General features: G+C 36.6%; 1 long non-coding RNA gene across 1 annotated transcript; it reads left to right on the top strand.

The window, feature by feature from the left end:
- Positions 1 to 937: 937 nt before the first annotated feature.
- On the top strand, positions 938 to 7,505 carry LOC145003412 (uncharacterized). Its single transcript, XR_013661958.1, has 3 exons — positions 938 to 1,077; positions 1,167 to 1,251; positions 7,381 to 7,505. It is a non-coding gene; the product is annotated as an uncharacterized LOC145003412 (long non-coding RNA).
- Positions 7,506 to 22,037: the final 14,532 nt, after the last annotated feature.

The following is a 22,037-nucleotide window of genomic DNA, read 5'->3' as shown; positions in this document are numbered from 1 at the left end:
TATCAAATCCCCGAAATTCCTGAAGATTAGCAAAATTTCAAAGAAATTAAAGATATATCAAAATCAATAAACATCATTGACCAGATCAACATAATTTATCATTCAAAAATCTAAAATTCGGTAATGATAAGCTAATTTTAATATGTGTTGAATAACTTCCATATCAACATTACCTTCTATATAACCAATGCACAACAACTGGAACGATTTCAATACCTTTTCTTTTACAATGACAATTAACAAGACCCAAGGACAATCCTTATTTAAGGTTGGTTTGTTTTTTAAAGATCCGGTTTTTACACATGGTCAATTGTATGTTATCTTATCTAGAGTTCAAAGTAGAGAATGATTAAAATTGTTAATTTTAGATAAGGATGGTAGATTTACAAATAAAACTTATACTGTTGTTTATAAAGAAGCTTTTAGAAATTTATAATGTCACAACTAGAAATTCAGGGCTAGGATCTCTATCCTTGTATAAGATAATTTCTTGTGTAACCTGGCAAAATTAGGTTAAGATGTGAATTCCTAAACAATATAATCTCCTTGTATAAGCTCTAAAACTCGATCCAATAAGTCAAATCTAATCATCTTTGGGCCTTAGCCCGAAAATCCTAAACCCAAAATCTTTATTGGACCAAGACTTCTTTATTGGGCCCTCGTGGGCCGATAACTTCTTCACTTAGTCTCTTTGGACCGAAAACCTCTCCTTGGGCCCTAATGGGCTGAAAACTTCTATTGGATATTTATTTTAGGCCATCATGTGGGCCAAGAAATCCTTAAATTCGGATTAGCCTATCTATAAAAAAGAGAAGAAAGGAGGAATTTTATATGCATGCTGCCTCAATAATACACCACAAATAACAATGTTGTATCCTACATACATCCATGCAAATGATTATTATCCAACAAATATCCAATCCCACTCTCCCCACTCCTCTCCCTTTAATCGGCCTACCTTCCTTTCCCCTCTCCACCATTCATTTTCAAACTTTACTCTCATTTCACCATTCTCTCAAGATTATCTCAAGCATTTTCAAGTTCTGCATCATCAAAGGGTGATTCTTAAGCTCCTTGGTAAGTCCATGGTAAACTCCATTGTTTTATTTTAAGTTTTTACAAAGATCTTTCCTCTTCCAACTCCATTTTTGTGATTATGCTCTTAGAACACCAAAACAACACAAATCTCATCAAGAACTCAAGCTAGGTTCAAAGATTCTTCTTCTTCATCTACATCACAAAAACCTCAAGGTGAGCTTCATACCCCCATATCTTTTGTATTTTTAATGTTTTCAGGGGAGGATACAAGTTAACTCTCGTTTAACCGTTGGATATTTGCATGTACTATTGTGTTGTGTGTTTAACTTTTAGATCTTTACTTGAATATGAAGTTTATCACCTAGTTCTTCATAAAAACCATGAGAAAAATATGGTTTGTCTTATATATTAAATGTAAACTTGTAGATATGAGATTATACACCCTAAATAGCAAAAACAAGTGTTGTGTTCAAACATCTATAACCTAAACCCAAAAATCAGCTTTTAACAGAAACAATATGGTATAATTTCGAACTGTTTTGACCACCTTAATGGTAATATTTTTCAAAAATGTTTTACATGAAAAAAGATCAGGTTTATACCTTAAAAATGACTACTCACACGCATTCAACCGATTTTTCTACAATTTTTGGCGATTTTTACAAAATTGTCTATCGTTTCCGGAATAATTTTGGACTAGTCTGTGAAGATGAACAGTTTCACACGGGTTTGAGACAATTAAAAATCTTAATAAAAATTATGAATAAAGTAGACTCATTTTCCAAACTCTCAAAGTTTCTGTATCCAAATTTCGACTTACGATTATTTTTCTATAACTTTTCTAAAAATAGGGACAAAAAGGTCAAAAACAAGAAATTATTTTTATCATGCTAAAAGCTCTGATACCCGTGTTAGATGCAAGTTTGCATAACTTATATATACTTTTAAAACATCTAGACATGTTAACTTATATATATATATATATATATATATATATATATATATATATATATATATATATATATATATATATAGGCTTAGGTTATTTTGTTTTTACTAACTATTGTGTTCCAGAATGCAAAAATCTGGACCAACGGATGGAATTCGTCAATGGAGATGATTTGAGAGTGTATGATATTACAATGGGATAGCATGTACCATATAATCACACAAATTTTAGCAAAAGGGTATTTTGGACAATTAACTACAATTATAAAAGGAAATTTTTGGATATTTATGGATAATTAATTCTCTTAATTTTTTAAAAAAAATGATATTTTTAATTAATTCAATTTTAATCCTAACTTAATTTGTAAAAATTACCGATTTATTCTGTCAGAATATTTTTTTAGTTAGAATGATGCTCTTTCAGAAGGTTATTCTATTAGAATATTATTGAGTAATAACAAAGTTCTGGAATTCGAGGTTGAAAAATAACTACATTCTAACATATTCTGTCTGAATAACATAATGCCAATCATAAACTACTAAATACATTTTGAAAAAGAATACACAAAATAGATTCTTGAACTAATAATGTACCAAACAATTATTTGTGATTCTTTGAATAATAACAACATTCTGAAAGAATAACAAGTGTAATTCTTAAAAAATAACAACATTCTTAAACATTTAGTCAAGGTTGCAGAACTCGTTACTCGATACCTGTTCGGCCGACTACCGAGTAGCGAGTACCCGGGAGTACTCGGGAGTACTCGGGGAGTACTCGGATTCGGTAATTCATGTAGAAATATTTTTAGGGAAATTATATATGTCAAAATCATAAGTTAAAATCATAAGTTGATTGAAATATATAACAAAATTAGATACATGTGAATACACAAAAGCTGAAAAATCACATAATGGTCTTACTTCGTGAATAATTACAGAAAATTTAAGATATATATGTAGTAATAATCACATGTATGTGTTAAATAATAAATCATTAAGTATATTATACATATTAATCACCGAGTTGACCATGTTTTACAACACTACTTAGTTTAGTAAATAGGCCGATTAGGGAGTACTCGGTATTTTGTAACTCGCCTCGGTAAGGGGCCGAGTAGCGAGTACTCGGAGGAGTAATCGGCCAACTTGGCGAGTTTTACAACACTGCATTTAGTGTAATCATTCTTTAATTCATTCTTCAAACCTTTCCAATTAGTTCTTCAAACCATTCTTCAAGCCATTTCTATCACAAATTCTGTTAGAATGCAACAACAAAATTCTGTTAGAATACATTATCAACATATAAATATTAAAATTTTATCAAAATAAAACAGCAAAATTCTAGCAGAATTTATTATCAACATATAAATAATTAACCAAAACCATAATCGGAAGACATGAATAAAAAAATACCTAGATTTTTCACCGGAGAAGAAGAATCAGCGACCACCACCACATCCTCTCCACCTCCTGACCTGCTTCGATCGGAGCAACAGCCCCACCCCGCTGCTTCTCCCTTTGTTCTTCGGTCTAGTCACTCATTGGAGATCGATACCTCATCCCCTCGCTTTCTTTCCCTTCTGTTCCCATCGATCAAGGCCTATGAAGATTCAACTTCATCGTTGATTTCTTTGCCCCATCGGAACCCCTCCCGCCCTCTGATCGAACCTCTAGCACATCTCCCCTTCTACGGTAGTCCAAAACCTCCGAAACCCCGCTGAATAGCAGGGACCAATGCTGGAAAAACGAGAGGGAGGATAAATCGTTGTAGACGTGATTAGGCAGAATATGGGTTTTGAGAACATCGGTGGTGATTTTTGAAGCGTTAATATGATTTCCAGAGAAAGAGAAAAAAAATGGCTAGGGTTTTTTCAACAAATTTTGACTTTGACATCCCATATTTAAAGGAATAATAAAGAACATATTAATTATCTACCATATTTAAATATGCCAAGATTACTATAATAACCTTAAATGATTTATTTAATAATTAATTATTTCCTGAATTCTCATTGGTGCATACAAGCACACAATAGTTGTCAAAAACATTTGAACCTATATATATATATATATATATATATATATATATATATATATATATATATATATATATATATATATATATATATATATATATATTATTTCCTCTATTGGGCTTGGAAAATTAATATACATATTTAGTGGACCTTAGTGTTCTTTTACATGTTTAGTAGGCCTTAGTGTCATTTTACATGTTTAGTGGGCCTTAGTGTCCTTTTACATGTTTAGTGAGCCTTAGTTGTCATTTTACATGTATATTGGGCCTAGGATATACATTCATATTCCTTTTGAGCCTGGAAATAATACACATGTTTAGTGGGCCTTAATTATCCTCTTACATGTTTATTGGGCCTAGAATATACCTTATATGTTTTTCTTTCTTTTTCCACGTAAATTCGATTAAGGATCTAGTGAGACGTGTCGGTTGACACTTATTGAGTGTATGATCGTAGCCTGTAGTTATAACCAGAGTCTTTTGGAGGGAGAGCGTGAGTTTGTGTATAGATCTATATGGGGGTGACGCCCCACACCTGAGTTGTTCGCTACAGTTAGACTAGGCTAGTGAAAGACCCAAACTTTTATACTTCACAATATTATTACTCCAAAACATGCTACTTACATATACATAAACACAATATTTTACATTGATAAAGAGGTTACAAACTACTGGATACAAACCGTCTATTACAAAGTGTTATATATTACATAACTACCTAGGATATTGTAATTTATACAAACATAAACTGAAGTACAAAAGTACTATTACAAACTATTCTAAATCTTTCAATAGTATATGATCATACTGGTTACTTATCACCTGCAATTGTTAAACATTGATAGGGCAAGCGGTGACGCTTAGTGAGTTCAATAATAGATACAATATAACGTTATGACATATATATACATCAATATGGCAGAAGCAAAGAGGAACAACAAAGACATATGTGAACTCATGTGACAAGCGTTCATATCAATCAAAGACTTTATTCAAAGATATACTTTTCAATGCTTGATATACATCAATAAAACTTTGGCCCAAATGGCATAGAAGACATACAATTTCTGATTAACATCTTGTTAGATTTTAGGCTTAGAGTCCTGTCTAACCATTTGCCAATGCCATAGAATAAAAGTCATTCTCTTACGGAGACATGCTCTACATGGCCAGAGGTACGTACCAGTACCAATGTGAATCTAAGTCCTTTCACTGATCACATGGTCAAAGGTATTACATTTTCTATAAAAATAACAAATAAAATAACACGGGAAAATAACCCATAATAATAACACTGAAAAGCACATAGCACATATAACACATAACATACAATTGTTCCTATATATTGAACTCATCTTGAATTAAACGGGGGTCAAAATAGTAATTTAGGCAACACTTCGTTACTATAAATAGCTTTCTTCTATAAAAATCGGGAGATATATTGAAAACCGAGCTCTGCGAAGGTAGGGCTTCAAAACCAAAAAGATATTTTTGGGCTTTTCGGGACCTTCGGGATGTGTTTCGGGTGCTAAAATTGATACCAGGGCTTCGGGGAAAGTCAAAATAGTAAAAATATGGAATTAGGGTGAAAAGTATCAAAATCTCAAAATTACCTGGGAAGGTTCGCAGCCTCCCTTTTATAGGGCCGAAGCTCGGACGATGCGCTGGTAGAAGGAACATGTGGCAGCAGGATGCGAAGGCAGATGGCTCGCATGCAAGAGGGGCAGCAGTGGCGAAGCGAGGTTCGGACACACGTCGACTTCGGACTGGTCCAACGTCTCGGTGACGTAGCTTCCTCGTGCGAGGGACGTGGCAGCAACGAGGGTCTCCGGTGGCTTCGCAGGTTTCATACACCTGTGCAACAAGCGTTGCTCCTCAGACGCGCCATGCATCTGTTTCGGATACGTGGCCAGCCCGGAGCGAGGGTGACGTGGCCGGTTCCTTTCCATGCGAATTTCTCGAAAAATGCACTCAAACCTTCTAAAATCCATAACTTTCTCATACGGACTCCGTTTTTGGAGTTCTTTATATGCATACGTAGCTAAAATTACGCTCTACAACTTTCGTTAAGACTTCGTCGGCTAGTTTTTACTTTAAATTTAATATTATTATTTTTAACAGACCGGGACAGGAAAATCCGTTAAAAATTCATAACTTCTTCATTCGACATCTGTTTTCGTCAGACTTTTTACCGTTGTACTACTAATGAAAAGACCTTCAATTCTCGTTTAGGTTGTGTCGGCTAAAAATCACTCGATCTAAAATACGAGTTTTTAGTTGTCTACTGCTAAGCTGAAACTGCGAAAAATCATAACTTCCTCATACGAAGTCATATTTTGGCATTCTTTTTATCGTACTTCTCGATTTAACGAATACTACGACTTTCATTTAGATTACTAAGACTAAAAATTAGTTTATCAAAAACTCACTTTTTACGTCATTCGGCGTCGTGCCGGTTTTTGTCGCGGATCTTCGATTAGTCATAACTTCCTCGTTATAACTCGGATTTCGACGAGATTTTTGCCTACAAGTTTCTAACGAGATTATTTACAACTTTCAATAATAAAATTTTACTTATTTAAGATTTTATATTTTCGCTAAATTTCATTATTTGGCTTTTAATTGGAATCTTATAAGATATCCAATATTTTCTGAGTGATTCTAAACATAGTTTTACTTCATTTCTAGTAAAAACCATCTGTTAGAACTCAATATTCAATTTCATATAGTATTTCACAATTTTATTTATTACAAAACACGATTTCAAAACGTGTGTGTTACAACCAGTCTAGGGTGACAAACCATACCTTATTCCGTCGGCATCCGAAAAACGCCAAGACAGGCGAAATTGTCATTATCTAGTATGGTTATAACGAATCACTTAGAGGAATTAACGTTATAAAATTTACGGGAAACCATTCCTTTTTTTTTCTTTTTGGATAAAACGGTAACCTATACGCGCTGGTACTCAACCTCGATAGTTGAGATTCCAGCATTGTCTTACGTAGACAACATCGGGTTGTCTGGGATCATCCTCTTTCTATTTTCGCAAACATTGACACACATGCATTAATATAATATTGGACACAAATATTTCAAACCATTTCTTTTTTAGAAAATATCGGATTTTCTGGGAGTATTCGCTTCCCTTTTGCAAACAAAAGATAACCTAGGACAGGCATGCAACTATTCATAGTTTTAGAACGAGACTTACAAATTATTTTTATAGAAATATCAGATTTCTGAAAGCACTATGAGAACTACTCTAAACAAGTACAAAACCATTTTTATAAAAAAATGTTTATGAACTCACAAACTTTTTGGTTGACTCTTTTCAAAATGATTTGTATTCTCAGGGATCTAGCAACAAGTAATAAGCTCGATTATGAGATCAAGTGGTGCGACTTCAAACAATTTTACTTTTCTTACTTTTATGTAACTGATGAACAAATTCAATATGTAAACTATGTAAGTGTGTATTTTCAATGTATGATGTTTGACTGATATGTTTCATTCATATTCAATTGTTATGATACTATACATGAAATCATCCGCCCTCGGACATTTCCGCTGTCCCGGTTCGGGGGTGTGCCATATAAATTGTTTGTAAAATATTATTTCTTATCACATGTTTTATTATTTTTGTTAATATGACCTTGTTAAATTTTCTTTTATAATTCCTTATTTTTTTAATAGTATATGTTTATTTTAAAAAACTTAATTTTCTGATTTATATACCAATTTTCCCACGAAATGACCTCTTACTAAATTAACGAGAGTGGGCATTTTATTAAATCCATGATTCCATAACTTAAGCCCAATAAAGTCCCATATTATTTTGACAACCCAACATCAAGCCCAACTCCCAACTAGATAACCTAAAAAGAATAAGAAATCAACGTGATACCTCCTTCGATTGTCAAAAGAGATACGTTAGTGTACTGTCACCGACGGTTGACTTCATTCAAAGACACCTTCTTCCCATCGGACTCAACCCCTCCTTCAAATCACGTCGCTGCTTCTTCCAAAATCGACGAAGATTACTCATTGGAAAGTGAATGCTCTCGATCGGAGCTCAATTGGATTTCACTCCCAACCAGCCGCATCGTTGCATCACTGTAGCAGGTAATGTCCACCAGATGTGGGTTTGACATTGCATCGTTCTCTTTAGAATACGAACCAGTGGCTCTCTCACTCTCCCAACCATAGTGTCATATATACTAAAATATATATGGGTAAATATGGGAGGGATCAAATGCCTTCCAAAATGATCATGATTTGCATGCTTCAAAACGGAAAGAGGCTTCATAGGTTGTTGTCGTCGTACATGGGAAAAGGACAACGTTTCACTCGAATTTCAGAAGTCGGCAGCTTTTATCCTTGAGCCATGGCGTATTGACAAAAAACAACCCTACTCTTTATTCTCTTAACATATAAAGTTTCACAAATAACAAAACAGACTATGGACTTATAATTCCTTATTTATTTAAGTAGCTTGATTTATTTAGGTGTTGTTTTTTTTTAAACGAAAAATGTTTGAAGTCTGCGGATCATCTCTGTAATTCTTTATAGTAGAAGAGGGGATCAAACGGCTACAACATGTAATAAATTTTTTTTTTGTTTTTTTAACCTCTGCAGACTGCTGCAATAAGTTATAGTAAGGCGAGGAGAGGTTTGAAGCAGAGGGTCAAGTGTTGCGCCACGCAGCACATGCGCAACAGTTTTTAAGTAAGAAGTCTTCTGAAAAACAAACAGCTGCGAAGGAACAAGTGTTGCGTGTGTGCTGCACGGCGTAGCAATAAATGATTAGAAGTGGTTTTAAAAAAAAAAACAAACTAACACCCTAATCTTATTATTAAACCTCATTTATTTATATAATTAATCACCTTACCAGAAGGTAGCGAGAATCCTATTAATATAATTTTTAATTAATTAAAACGCTAATAACTCCTCATTTCTATATAATTAGTTATTACATTATTAATATTCCTAAAAAAATTAAACTGAAACAGAGCGTTACAATTCTCTTACACTTGAATTGGATTTCATCCTCAAAATCCGCCTCGACTATATTGTATAGTACAACTCTGTTGAAACAATATACTTTTTGGATTGATTGATTCTAAACAGAAAAGCAAGAACAATAATATAAGGAACTCAAGAATGGCTCAAATGATGTTGAATGATTACACTTTAACACCTCAGAAGAGCTCTATTAAGAACTTCGACTGTAGAGGTGTTTATGATTACAATGTAGCTATTAAACAAAAGAAACAACGTCCTAAATGCAATACATGCATGCACTATAATTAGCTAAACCCTAATCAAAACACGGATGGACAGGCCCAATACGAATATACAAAATAAACCAAACATTAAGCCCAATGACGCAACTCTAATATTCAACATTCTCCCCCTTTGCGTCAATTGAGGCGAGAGCTTAGTTCGGTTGAACAACAGAAGATTTCTTGACAGTCTTGAACACGTTCGGTATAATGGCCAACAGAGTTTGACGAAAAGTGATATACCACCGAAGCATGTCCGTGAAATTCTTCTTGTCTAACTCTTTGTTCTGCTTACATTGTTGAATAATATCAAGAATGTGCTCTAAGCAGTCAATGGAGAACAAGTGCTTATCAACAAGAGCGAACAAAAACCTTTCACTTTCGGCTCTTGTGAACATGACAGTTAGATTAGAAGAGTCAATTTGACCCAACTTCATTTTTTTTAACATCTTTAGGCTTTCGAGTAGGCTTCAGAGTCGGTCTTTTCCTCATAACATGAGCCACCTCTTGATCCATTTTTGCAACTTCAAGGATACAAGAGGCCAACATCCTCTTAAGATGACCGAGGATCGGCTCATACTCCTTTGAATTTGTGAGCAAAATATTAAACAGTAAAATCTAATCGTGAGGATTTAAGTTAGTAAGATCTGTTAAATAAATTGTATGGACCGAGTTGTCTGAACCTCTGGTTACCCGAAACTGAATATTAAAAAATTTCCCAGCAGGTGAGGATTTCATCACCTTGACAGTGGTTAACTGGTTATCTTCTGAGCACTCCACGTCAGGTATTGAGGTTGACCGAACTTGAGATAGTAGTCAATAAGATCATGATCAACCTGAGGATGAAGAGAGGGAACTTCAACTGTTGAATCAAAACAGTAAAATGCAAATTCCTTTTTGGTTATAGGCATATCGAATTGAGAGTCCCTTGAGTTGTCACAATCAAAAGAGACAACAAGTTCTAGCCAGTACATGCTAGGAAACTCAATTGCTTCTTTGACCAGTCCTTCCCTAGTCCAAGGAGGAAATAGAGCCTTCTTGCAAACAAGAGCATCATACTCTTCCTTCTTATTTCATTATCTTTCTTCCATCTCTCTAGTGATACAAAGATTATCATCTAACTCTTTGTCCATTTGCTTTCTCTTCAAGACTTCAGTAATCGTTTCATTATCTTTGTCACTTTCACCAGAAATGCCCTTCTTCTTAACTTAAACACCAGAACCCGAAGCTTCATTATTACCCTTTGGTTCTATTTTGACAACAACTTTGGGTGGAACGGGAGAATGTTATTCATGCTCATGATCCAATTCTTACTCTCACAATCAGGAATCATTTTACATCCAAACTTCTTCCGGCTATTGAAATCCTAAGCCAGATGAAGGGTGTTACGAAGCCGATCGTCACTCTGCAACAAGGGGGAGATGATGTTGTGAAAATTGTGAAAACTTCTCCCGTTCCACCCAAAGTTGTTGTCAAAACAGAACCGAAGGGTAATGAAGCTTCGGGTTCTGGTGTTCAGAAAGTTTAACTTTCTCAGGCGAATAAGGAAATTGCTTCTTTAAAAACTGAGCTCGCAAAACTACTCAGATTGAAGTTCAGAAAGTTCAACTTTCTCAGGCGGATAAGGAAATTGCTTCTTTAAAAACTAAGCATGCAGTTCTCAAAAGTTGTGCCTTTGATAAGAAAATAAAAGATATTTTTGTATTTTTTAAATTTTTGAAAAAGAATAAAAACAGAAAATAAAAGATTGCAAATAACGATAAAGACCAATGAAAGATGAGTATAGATACTGAACAAAATATACAAGATTGACAACCGAAACCTAACCTTGAAAAGATGAAGCGAAACACTTTTGCGATGGATTCATTTCGGTTCCCTAAAATTCTGGAGCCAAAATATATCGAGCGTTCGGTTCATTTCGGTTCCCAAAAATTATGGAGGCGAAATAGACCGAGCATTCGCTCTATTTCTCTTGTCTAATTTTTAGAGAGATGTAATGGTTTTCGGTACCGATTCTGCTTCCATCATTCCCAAACCTTGTAATATTCTATTAAAATATGCTTCTGGTAAGGCCTTAGTGAAGATGTCAGCCAGTTGATCAGAGGACCGAACAAAATGAACTTCCACATTACCATCTTCAACATGGTCCTTGATGAAATGGTATCTTAGTGCAATATGTTTGGTCTTAGAGTGTTGCACTGGATTGTGACATATTCTTATTGCACTTTCTGAGTCACAGTAAAGAGGAATTTTCTTCATACTCACTCCATAATCTCTAAGCTAACTTTGAATCCAAATGACCTGTGACATACATGAGGCTGCTGCGATGTACTCAGCTTCAGCTGTTGAGAGAGACACACAAGTTTTCTTATTTGACTGCCAACTTACAAGTTTGCCATCAAGAAATTAGCATCCACCAGTTGTGCTCTTTCGATCCAGACCACATCCACCAAGGTCTGCATCAGAAAAGGCTTGAACGAAGAATCCAGAATTAGTTGGATACCAGAGACCGAGAGACGAGGTTCGCTTAAGATACCGAAAAATATTCTTCACATCAATCATATGAGGTTCTCTTGGATTAGCTTAGAACCTAGCACAATAATATATAGAGAACATAATATCTGATCTACTAGCCGTTAGATACATAAGGGACCCTATCATCTGACGATAGAGGGTGATATCGACAACCGGTTTATCCAGAGAAGGTGTAAGCTTTGTGCTAAACGCCATGGGAACTTTCACCTTAGAGTCTTCTAATATGCCAAACTTCGCCAAAAGAGTCTTGGTGTAAGCTTCCTGGTTAATAAATATGCCTTATGGTCCCTGTCTAATATTCAATCAAAGGAAAAAATTAATTGGACCCATTGTGCTCATTTCCAATTTAGTCTCCATCAACTTCCTGAACTCAACTGTTAGGCTAGGATTCGTGGAGCCGAAGATGACGTCATCGACATAAAATTGAACTATCATTAAATGTTTGCCTTTTTTCTTGCGAAAGAAGGTTGGGTCAACCGAACCTTGCTTAAATTTTGACATTTTGAGAAAGCGAGTTAGAGTTTCATACCAGGCTCTCGGCGCTTGCTTCATACCATATACTGCTTTATCCAAAACATAGAAATGATCAGGATACTTCTTGTTTACAAACCCAGGTGGTTGCTCAACATAAACCGTTTTTTCTAGTTCTCCATTCAAGAAGGCGCATTTTACGTCCATTTGGAAAACCTCGAAGTTTTTATGATCAACATATGCCAGAAAGATTCTTACAGATTCCAACCTTGCTACAGGAGAGAAGGTATCCTCATAATCTATCCCTTCTTCCTGACAGTAACCTTTTACCACAAGTCTCGCTTTGTTGTGAATTACATTACCCTCTTTGTCAAGCTTATTTCTGAATACCCATTTCAAACCAACCACCGATGCATCCTTTGGTGTGGGAATCAACCTCTAAACACGATTATGTTCAAACTCATGGAGTTCGTTTTGCATTACTAGCACCCAGTCAGAGTGATCAAGGGCATCATGGACTGTCTTTGGTTCAATCTTGGAGATAAACGAATTGAACATATTGTATTCAACTTGTGAGAACAAAGCGGTTTGTTTTGCTTTTAGTTGGGAGTGTGTGAGAACTCACTCAGATGATTCACCAATTATTTTCATTTTAGGATGATCCTTTGTCCATTTCGTAAGAGGAGGGTAGTTCAGGTCACAAACAGGATCCAAATCAGCATTTACTTCTTCTTCAAGTTCCGATTGTTTGCTTTCATCATTTGCACTTTCATTCTCCCCCTAAAATGGCGAAGTGTAGTTCATATCTGGTTCAGGACTCTCCCCCTCGGTTGGACCATCATTGGTCAGGGTAAGAGATGGATTCTACCCCCTCAAAAGGCGTTTCGGTTATTTTTGGTACCGATGAACCTTCCCCTTTGAATGTAGAACTTTCACTTGGAAGGTCTTTAGATGGTTGTTTTTCGGTTGGTGTTTGATGATCACCCTCCATTTCCTTTACAGCATCATCGATGATCTTTTTGAGATTATTGATACTGTTATCAGCTGCTTTCTCTTCTGAGTTTATTTCCTTCTCTGGTTCATCAAAGAGTAGCATATATTCTTCAAACAGATTGGATATAGGGACCGAGATTTGACCGGATTCTGGAAAGATGTCTTCTACAGTACCTTCGCTTGTTTGAATCTTCTTCGTATAATTGTAATCAAAAGTCACATAGTAGGTTTCTTCAATCTTCCTAAAGCGACTATTCAAAATCCTAAATGCCTTTGATGTAAGTGAATAACCAAGATATATCCCCTCGTTTGCTTTTACGTCGAACTTGTTTCGGTTCTCTTTAGAATTGAAAATGAAGCATCTAGAACCGAAAACGTGGAAAAACTTCACATTAGGCTTACGATTGTTCAGAATCTCATATGGAGTTATTGAAAATCGTTTGTTGAGGAAGGATCTGTTCTGAGTGTAGCATGCGGTAGCAATGGCATCAACCCAGAAATAGAGTGGTAGAGAAGCGAAGCTCAGCATGGTTCGGGCTGCTTCACACAAGGAACAGTTTCTCCTTTCAATGATCCCATTCTGCTGTGGAGTATAGGGAGCAAAAAAGTTGTGAGTTATTCCCTTTTTATCCAGAACGTCTTCAAACTCTTTATTCTTGAACTTAAGCCCATTGTCGCTTTTTATGTTCCTCACCACTTTCCGCAGTTGCAGCTCCACTTGCTTGATAAATGCTTTCAATTTGGGAGTTGCCTTAAATTTCTGTTTAATAAAGAAAACCCAGGTGAAGCGAGAAAAATCATCTACTGTCACAAGAATGAACTTACTACCACCGATGCTTTCGATAGTTGAAGGCCCACATAAGTCGATATGTAGAAGTTCAAGCGGTTCAATGATCTTTGTGTTGATACGAGTAGGATGGCTCTTTCTGCTTTGCTTTCCTATTTCGCATGCTGCACACAAGTGTTCATTTTCAAACTTAAGAACACGAATACCCCGAACATGATCACCAAGCACAAGTTTATTAATGTCATTGAAGTTCAGGTGGAAAAGTCGGCGATGCCATAACCAGCTTTCATCGGATTTCGCCTTCGTCAACAGACATATGGCTGATTTACCCTGAATTGGGTTGAGATTGAGAGGATACATTTCTCCCTTGCGTTCAAACTTTAACAAAACCTTTTTCGTTTTCTTTTCAATTATCTCTGAGCCCTCATCGTCAAATGATACTTTCAAACCGGTTCCCACAACAATTTGAGAAACACTAATGAGGTTGTGCTGCAATCCTTCCACGTAAGCCACTTTACGAATTGAGAATTCTCTGTTGGTAGTCATTCCATACCCTTTAATTGTTCCATAGGAGTTATTTCCATACTTGACAAAACCACCATCTTTAAGGGACCGAAACTCCCTTAATTCTTCCCTCCTTCCTGTCATGTGACGAGAGCATCCACTGTCTATGTACCATTCATCATCAAATTGATCGTCACTTATCACCTGCAAATTCAAGCAGATTTTGGAACCCAAAGTCTCTTGGGCCTTGGTGAGTCTTTTACAGAAAAGGGAATTGCAACAACAAGATCAACCAAATATGTTCGTTTAATCAAAGTGGTTTTGTCTTTTCTTTTGATTGTATATACTTTGATTTTATTTTTATCTTGTTTTATTTGAGGTGTGTCAGATGGTTTCTTATTAGATGTTTTCTTTTGAGTCCTAGAGTTAGCTGACTATTTCTTATCCTTGACATTAGTTTTTGAGACCAGCATTCTCTTTCCTTGGATGTCTTTTTTCAGAGTTTGTCTTTGGTTGAGAGCGAGGAGTTTGGTTAGGAACTTTGTCTTCGGGACCGAAACTGGGCTTTCGGTTCTGAGACTGGAAAGGGTTGGGACCAAAACTGGGCTTTTGGTTCTGAGTTTTGTGGTGATTGTGTAAAGGAAAGCTAAACATGGTTTTGTCACATGATTTGACGTTAGTCTCTTTCTTGGTTGAGACAAAGTCAGGATTTTGTGACTTCCAAAACTGTTTTCGCTCATTTAGGTTCTTCACGTATCTTCGATTTATTTGGCGTTTTTGTTCAGCCAATTGCTATTGAGATATATGAATATTGAATTTTGGTTTCGTTTTCTCCTTTTTGAGGTTTGGTTGTCTTGGAGGATACATTAGATGTCTCCCTTGGTTCTTCTGGTATATCTTTTGTTCCACTTGAGCTTGTTTTGTCAAAACTTGTGGGATTGTTGATGGGTTCAGCCATGTACCTACCCTTAACTCTCCATGAGGTTTGTTGTGACAAGCCAACGGTTTCTTCTGCATTATCGATAGGGGCGGACCAGAAGTAATTATCACACCCTTTGGCATTATCTTTGTCGACCAAGATTTTCAATTCCGTCGTTTGTTTCTTGGTGACTCCTTCAACAACATATACTTGATTTTGTACTGTTTGAACTTTCTGATAGACAACCGCCTTTTCTTTGAGTTTCTTTGAAGTGTCCTTTGACAGGCGAGCATATTCAACCGAGTTTTCAGATATGAGTGGCTTTTCATTCGCGGTTTCGTTCTCCATGTATTTAGAACTATCAACCACATCTTCCACCGAGATTTTTCTCATATCACGTTCCTCATCAAATTCAGACGTGTTTTCTCTATTTATTTTATTTTCTGAACTTAATTTGGCATTTGATGAGTCGAATGATTTTATAGTCTCGGACTTAATTTTCAACCTATCATTTTCATCCAAAAGATTCTTAAGCATGCATTTGTGTTCTTTGGAGTCAATAAAGTTCTCAATCTTGTCCAGTCTAGTTTTGTAAGACATAGAAATTTCATCTGAGGACATTATGGACTCACACTCAGCAATGATCTCATCCTCCTTAAATTCAAGGAAGGGTAAGATCATCTTATGAATCTTTTTCCCTATTTCACAATCTGAGTGAAACTAGGTAATATTCGTATATAAATATTTTGCAATTAAACAAAAAACATTTTGTTGCTTTAAAAATTTTAAATTGTCTCGTTGTAAGTAAATAAGTTCATCCCTAGCTCTAACTAACTCTGCCTCCTTCAGCTCTATCTACATTCGTCTCTCTTCACTCTTCAAAGACGTCCTGCTAAGTTGGTCGGTTAAGTTTGAGTTCGTTAAGAGAGCTTGCATAAGACTACTACTTAAGTTAGAGAATTTGAACTTTAATTCTTTTTCATAATCTTTTACCAGAATTTTAAGAGATTCAAGGATGATTGTACCTTCATGATCAAACGATCACAGTCATTGATCCTTTCATTGACAGGCTTGGCCGCAAAGCTTTTATCTTCATACTCGTTCGGTTCCTCATGCTTACCTTCGATTGACACTCTAGCCTTCACCATTAAGCATTTCCTAGCTGACTTTCCATCCTCCTCTCTTGCCACAAATACACTTCCATGTGTAGGTTTTCTCACGTCTTCATCCTCAGAATCTGTGGACCAAACTTCGACACCTCCAAACTCATTTTCATACACGTTTTCTTGCACAATCAAGGCATTCATGGGAATATTATTTGTCTTCTTTTTCTTTATTTCTTCAAGCTTTCTCATGTAGTAAGCTTCATCGTTTTCACCATCCCTTTTCTCAACCATCTTCTTCAGCATACAATCCTTGGAAAAGTGGTTCTTCCCATGATAATAGTTGAGTTGTACCCCGAGTCTCCCACAAGCTTGCTTTCCTTCTTTTCATCATCCTTCTGAGAAGTGTTCTTTGTCTCTTCTTTCAACCTCTCTGAACTATAGCTTCCCTGCCAGTTTCGGTTCTTATTGACAGGGAATTTCTTTCGAGCAAACTTCTTTGGGTTTGTGACCATCATCACATACTCTTCGCTAGTTAAAACACATTCTAACATATCTGATTCCTCCTCTTCTTCTACCACACTTTTTCTCTTAGAAACAAGAACCAATGAACCTACACCTGAAACTACCTTCACTTCTTTTGTCACCTTGCTTTCATGAGATTTTAAAATTCCCATCAGTTTCGTCAGCGAATATGATTTAAATTGTTCATGATCTTTCACAGTTGAGACAACCGCCATCCATTCGGGTCTCAGACCATTCATAAACGTGACTTTATGTTCGATCCCCTTCCTTTCAATTCCATGCTTCACCATTTTGCTAAGTAGATGATTGTAATGGTAGAACTTCTGAAGTAGTGTCTCTTCAGGTTTTTGCATAAAAGCTCCAAACTCAGAGAGTAGTAAGGTTTGGATTGAATGCTCTAGATCTTCTTCGGTTGAGTACAGTTCTTTTAGCTTGTCCCATATTACTTTAGTGGTAGTGCACGAACTTGCCAAACAAAAGTTGTTGCCCTTTAAGGAAAATCTAATCATCCTCAAAGCTTTGATGTTGCACATCTGCTTGTCTTTCTCATCTTGAGGGATCTTTTCCACGTACACGAGAGTTGATTATATTCTTTTTGAGTCTTTACTATTCTACTTGTTGCAGAGTGAACGAATGGACCAAGGGTGATTGCTTCCCAGATGAGATAACCATTGTCTTCAGATCCAACTACGTAATGTTCAAAGTGATGCGCCCACACTTCATAGTCTTGAGTGTAAAGAATGGGAATCCTTGTAGTGGATCCTATGTTATTGGAGATGTTGATGGTATTAGTTTGTGAGTTGTCATGATACATGATGAGCCTTCCTTCGTACTGCTAGAATTAGACCTGTAAACTTGAGATTAGGGTTTTATCAAACACATGAGTTACCGTCGACACGCCGATGACGACTTCTATATATTCGATAAAAGCATAAACCCTAAATAGTTCTTCAATAGAAAGAATGCATATTTTTTACACAGTCTCCTGCTTTGATACCACTTGTTGAAACAATATACTTTTTGGATCGATTGATTCTAAACAGAAAAGCAAGAACAATAATATAAGGATCTCAATAATAGCTCAAATGATGTCGAATGATTAAACTTTAACACCTCAGAAGAGCTCTATTAAGAACTTTGACTGTAGAGGTGTTTAGGGTTACAATGTAGCTATTAAACAAAAGGAACAACGTCCTAAATGCAATACATGAATGCACTATAAATAACTAAACCCTAATCAAAACATGGATGGACAGGCCCAATCAGGGTATACAAAATAAACCCAATATTAAGCCCAATGACGCAACTCTAATATTCAGAAACTCTTTCGCACCTTTAATGAATAAAAAAAGGTTTTCTAGAAACCATAAACTAATCCCTCCTTTGATGAGGAATACCCCAACTTACGACGAAACGAGTATCCAAAAACATTTCTGAGTATCTAAATCATCAATTCCAAATCTAGAGATTATGCTTAAAAAAGGCTTCCAATGCATACTTGATTTCCTGAGAAGTCATCACTATGTCACATGTCCTAAGGTATAATAATAAAAAATGTAAACTATTATTCTGGATTAGGTGTACGTCATTACCAATAGATCATCTATTGGCACTATCGTGGGCCTTATGGCTCATAATTTTCAAAACTAGTGTTCCATTACTATGTCAAACTCAATTAGAAACCTTTGATGTACAATCATGACTCCTAACTTGTTATTATGCACTGACACAAGACATCCCTTACACATATCAACTCTACATCAACATACTGAGGATTGATCACTTCTACCAAAGGGTTTGTCATGATCATCCAAAGCCTAACTACTTCCCCATAAGGGTCTATCATGGTCAAGCACACCAACCCTTGTCCACCTTATCCATGGACAACTCAAAACATAACATCCATGTAGCATATGATCTAAAACATGATGAATTCATCCCATATAAGTCACCTAGTTGTCTGTTCACAATATGTAGTGACACCTTCTAAACATTTGATAATAAACTCTCAATACAACATCTTTATTTCTATCATCCCTCATGATGTTTGTCAACTGACAAACCCGTCCTGATAATAGGCAACACCAAGGACCAATTTAGGTCTCACATACATTTTCTAACATCCATCTATTCCTCTTCATGAGATAGTTGTGGTATAACTATAGTCTTATACCAGTTGTAACAATAGAATTGCTAACACAAAGCCACTCTATTCATAATGTAACTCATACCTCAGGACTTAGAAAATATTCATCAAGTAGTGGAAAGTGTCTCGAATCCCCAAGCCTATATAAAAAAGAACAGGCATGGAGACTCTCCACATAATCCTTGACCAGAGCCGAAACAACTATCCTAATACACAAAACCGATATGTCCTTCCATAACCGCACTTTATGTCCCAAGATCATAGATGGAGAATCGAAGAAATGTTGCTCCTAATAACATGAAGATCTATCATCACATGCCAAAACTTCAGAAGTATGCAATAATTACTAAAACCAACCACCCAAATATGAGTCGAACAATCTTAATCCATAATCCTCACACATTTTGGTGGAGCGCTAACAGATTCTAACTATATCACTCTACCCCTATACTCAAAGAAGATTGTTCTCAGTCACTCATTTACTTCTACACTTGTGAAAATACTTGATTGTAACATAAAATGAAGAAAATGTACATACCAGTTTCTGAAACTGATCCATAATTGCCAATCCTTGGCAATATATAATCGATCCTTTCCATGAGCTAACGAAGTTCCAACATTCCAATATACGAGCAGGGTGATACAACTGCTTCCTTGCGAAAATACATGACACTCCCATTCTAATCCATTTGCAATGACGAGTTCCTCGTACCTATCGCATGCTAACTTTAGTACACTACCTAAGTGGTCCATCTATTCCTTTACAAAAATACTCAGCGCTCCTAATGGGAGCTAGTTGTCCGAGTGAATTCCATGTCTAGCATATCCTATGCCATAATGTCACACCCCCAAAACCAAGAACGGCGGAAATGTTCTGGGGCGGAGGACATCATGTAATGTATCACAACAATGTAAAGTAGTAAACAAGTAACAACAATATCCATTGCATTAATAGTATAATTTTAAATACAAGTGTGTTCTTTCATAGTATAAAACAACACAATGAATAATCAAAATAAAAGACGAATCTTGACTGCTCCTGTAACACCTGGTTCCTGGTGCGTATTTTTATATTAAGTACTTTGCATTTTGGCCTGGGACTTGGCGAGTTGATGGCCCAACTCGTCGAGTAGAAGCGGTTTGGACACGAGAGTTAAGTGGATGACTCGGCGAGTCAGAGACCGGACTCGACGAGTCCGTGCTGTCTGGAAAAAAACCCTAATATGAGGGTTTGCACCCTATATAAACTCCTTAACTCAGCCTCCCTTGTCCCTAACACTCTCATAGAACTGCATATCAAAACCCTAGCCGTTTGTGTGTGTGTGTGTGTTAATGCCATTTTGGTGCTTTTGTTGACTTGTGAAGCTTGGAAGGAAGAAGAGGAGCTTGAGTATTCGACTTGGGGCTTGTGGATCCAGAAATCTCATCCCATCTTCAGCTTAATCAAGGTAAAATGCTCCTGGTTTGGTCTTCCATTTGGTTGTTCAGCTTTAGATTTTAGATCTTGGGTGCATTTAGGGCTTTCAAGCCATTTTCGGATTTAAGGAGTGTTATGTGGACTCTAACCTTCAGATCTGGGCCTTAAGAGGGGTATCATGGTATAAAGGTGCCAACTTTAGGGCCATGAGAGCCCCATGCACATTGTAGGACACTTTATATGGATTTTTGAGCTAAAAAACCCATGTATGTGCATCAAGTTTGGAACTTTACGTATAAAATGGACATTAGGAGGCCAGATCTATGATCTTGGTGTGTTAGAACTCATTTAAATCGACTGTATGGAATTGGTTAAGGTTGGACTCGGAGAGTTGCTCTTGGCATTCAACGAGTCGGTGAGCATTGTGCACCAAACCCTTTCTGTGAATGGGTAAGTGTTAGGAGGGAAGTCCCTTGTGGGTTTAGACGCGAAAAGGGACCTGGAAGTCATGGGACTCGGTGAGTCCATAGCAATCTCCTAATCCTTGAAGATGGACTCTACGATTTGTTCATACAACTTGGCGAGTCATAGACTAGACAAGTTCTTAAGTTGGAGATGAACTCGACGAGCTCAAGTAGGAACTCAAGGAGTCGGATGAAGATGGTCCCGATGTTATGATCGAAGGAGAACCCGTCGAATTTTTGCTAGAATCAATGAGTGTAGCCGGGGTTTTGTGTGGGATTAGAGAAGCATTGACTCGACGAGTTGGTAGGCCAACTCGACAAGTCAGGTCAACTGAATGTTGACTTTGACCAATGTTAACTTTGACTGAACTTGGGCTAACCCTGTTTAGGGTTGTATGTGATATGTTTTGACTTGAAGGTTGTCGTGTAGGGATTAAGGAGTTGTTGGGAGTCGATTTGCGTGCCGAGGATAGTTCAAACACTACACGATATCGAGGTGAGTTACCTTCCAGTAGAAGTGGATCTAAGGCCACACTGTCGGCCCACCAAAAAGGGGTATTTAGAAGATAATGGTCTTTGTGATAATTATCTTGGTCTGGTTATGTGTTGGTTATGAGGTTTATCTGGATAGTATGTTATGTGTATGGTAGGGATTAGTCTCCCTAAGAGTAGTCCTTAGGACCCAAGGGTAGGTCAGTACCCGGATATGCCTGACTGTATGCTTATATTTGTTGATTGTATGCTAGTGGTAGGGGTGAAATAGTCCACAGTTACCGATTGAAAGATACCGATGCTGATTACCGGTTGAAAGATACCGATGATGGTTACCGGTTGAAAGATACCAACGAAGGTTACCGGTTGAAC

The sequence above is a fragment of the Lactuca saligna genome, chromosome 6 (genome assembly GCF_052625555.1).
Source record: "Lactuca saligna cultivar CGN05327 chromosome 6, ASM5262555v1, whole genome shotgun sequence".
Taxonomy (NCBI): Eukaryota; Viridiplantae; Streptophyta; class Magnoliopsida; order Asterales; family Asteraceae; genus Lactuca; species Lactuca saligna.
The sequence above is the reverse complement of the archived record's forward strand: the minus strand, read 5'-3'. Positions and strand labels throughout refer to the sequence as shown.